General features: G+C 35.2%; 1 protein-coding gene across 1 annotated transcript in view; it reads left to right on the top strand.

The window, feature by feature from the left end:
- Positions 1 to 1,819, top strand: part of LOC122261428 (uncharacterized) — a gene marked incomplete at its 5' end in the record, with an annotated part of 2,743 nt that extends 924 nt beyond the window's left edge. Inside the window, one exon of the mRNA XM_086533222.1 lies at positions 1 to 1,819. This exon is cut by the window's left edge and continues 924 nt beyond it.
- Between the last annotated feature and the right edge of the window lie 664 nt (positions 1,820 to 2,483).

Genomic DNA, 2,483 nt, shown 5'->3' on the forward strand with positions numbered 1-2,483 from the left:
AGGCGACCCGATAGCAAATTAGCATTAGAACCAGAGGAGAAAACCAAGTAAAGAAAAGCCAAAAAAAAAAAAAAAAAAAAAAAAAAAAAGAGAGAAGATATCCGTAGTCGATTCGATGATCCCCGAAGAACCCCACACATAACAACCCCTTCTGTTCCCGAACTCCAAGTTACCAAGCGGGATCGTTGAGTCTTGTCTGTCTCTGTCTCTGTCCAAAGAACTTCAGCCGAGGTCCTTCTGCGCTCCCTTAGGGTTAGCTCGCGCGACCACGTGGTTCCTACACGAAGTTACCAGCTCGCATCTCGGGGGTATTTTGCGGTGAATTTCGGGCTTCCCTTGAGCTTCTTTCTATGCATGTTTGTTTTTTTTCTTTTTTTTTCATTGCAATTTCTCTCCTTTTCACTCCCTTTTGCTTTGCCTGTTTAGTTTTACGAGGTCTGTTGTGTGTGTGAAAATTGGAGCTCGAAATAGTTGAAGTATTTTGGCAACTCTAAATCGATGTACGCAATTATATAAACTTGCAACATATATATACATACATGCATATATATATATATATATATATATATATATATATATATATATATATATATATATATATATATATATATATATATATATATACATATATATATATTTATATATATATATGCACAAAAATAATCATTTCTTATATTATCTCCGGCCGAAGCAAATCAAATCTCATAGAATAACCATCGGCATGAGACAAAATTTCTCCTGTGTGTAAATTACCATCCACACATTAAACCAAAGGTAAAAAAAAAATCAATGAACTCAAGCAACGTTATCTTCACACTTTACATAACTGTAGATGTTCGCCTAAAAAAAAAAATGTTAGACGCGAAAAAATACATAATATTACTAGAACTCCCGCTAGACTGATTAAGCATAGCATCCTGCCCAAGGCTATCCATAGTCGACGCGATCAGTCGACCTTGACTATTGGCTACCTGAAGAGTGACGTAAGAGTAACACTTGTTACAATTATTCTCGAAACTCGATGTCTATTTACGACCACTATATTCTAATTGTTCTCTGTGGATTAGAAACAAAAAAGTTAAAAAGAAATAGTTTTTTTTAAATGTTATTTGAGATAAGTACGTATTCCCTCCACCAGACGACGGGCTTAAAATAAATATCTGAACGAACGAAAAAGGTTGTGAAACTGTAACACTTCACTCACTAAGTCAAGGTCAAGATCGTTATCAAAAAGATAATGTGATCTTTCGGCCATTCACTACCGAGAGAGAGAGAAAAAAGATACTCTAAGCCTACCGAAAGCCACGCCTATCTTTTGTTTTACCTGGATCGCATGCTATCCCTTATTCTTTCATTTATTGATATCTTTCATAACCACATTATTCTTGTACGAAAAAAAAAGAATTTCAAAAGATATCTCAATTGGATTATTGATACACCAAAGATTCGGCGAGAATTTCGTGATTTTATATATATAAATTTCGAATGTAAAGGAAAAAAAAAATAGTGATACCTACAAGCCACTTTGACCTCTTGTGTGTTCCGTAATTCTAGACTCCCCTTCACCCCACCCCCTCCCCTCCCCCCTATGCTGCTTCCTCTTTTTGCATCCCATAACTGTAATGGCAATGCTATTTCAATGTCATTTCTACTTTTGATATTATGCGACAATTTCTTTCATTAAATTTGTGATACGAGTCTAAATGCTACATGAAGCGGAAATGTTTAAAAAAAATAGTGATTTATTGAATACATTTCCTTCGTCTGTTTAAGTCATGCAAGAAGTGAGATGCATTAATAAAGAGATATGAAAAGTGTATTAATCTGTATGATTTCTATCCTCCACATGAATTTATCATAATCCGTTTCTTAATCAATTTATTAAGATCTAAACTCCGAAAAGGGAAATGTATGCTGGATTTATACGTAAACCATATCAATTAATTAATCAAAGAGTCATTGTTATGGAAACTACGAGCAACTGCATTCAAGTACTTATAAAGAGAGATGTAGTTCATTTATATTGATGTGTAATACAGCCTACGCCCATTAAGATAAACAAATAGTTTAAATAATGTCTTTTTCTCCTTCTCTTTCTTCTTACCTGTCCATCCATCCAACATTCCCCTCTCTCTCTGTATCTCTCTATATGTCAATTTATTTAAATATTCTCTATCTAATAATACATCTATTGTTATCATTACCAATAACCTCTAATTCTTCTTTTCCCTTTGTCTGTCCTTTCTTATTCTCACTCTCTCACTCTCACGGCCACTCTAAGATAAACACACATAGATCTTAAGATTGCGCCAGGTTTAGCCAAGGAGCCCCATTAACGGCCTTACACCTCCTGGAGTGCGTATGTGAGAGCCACGCGTATGCTCGTCAGGTGTAAGTGAGAGTATATGGAATTAGGGATACAACAAAAGGATAATTGGCAACCCTCTTCCGTCACAGGCCAAGCTCTTCGTATATCTACAAAC

This window comes from Penaeus japonicus, unplaced genomic scaffold (assembly GCF_977035675.1).
Source record: "Penaeus japonicus unplaced genomic scaffold, GWHDUDI00000001_assembly GWHDUDI00000039, whole genome shotgun sequence".
In the NCBI taxonomy this organism is placed as follows: domain Eukaryota; kingdom Metazoa; phylum Arthropoda; class Malacostraca; order Decapoda; family Penaeidae; genus Penaeus; species Penaeus japonicus.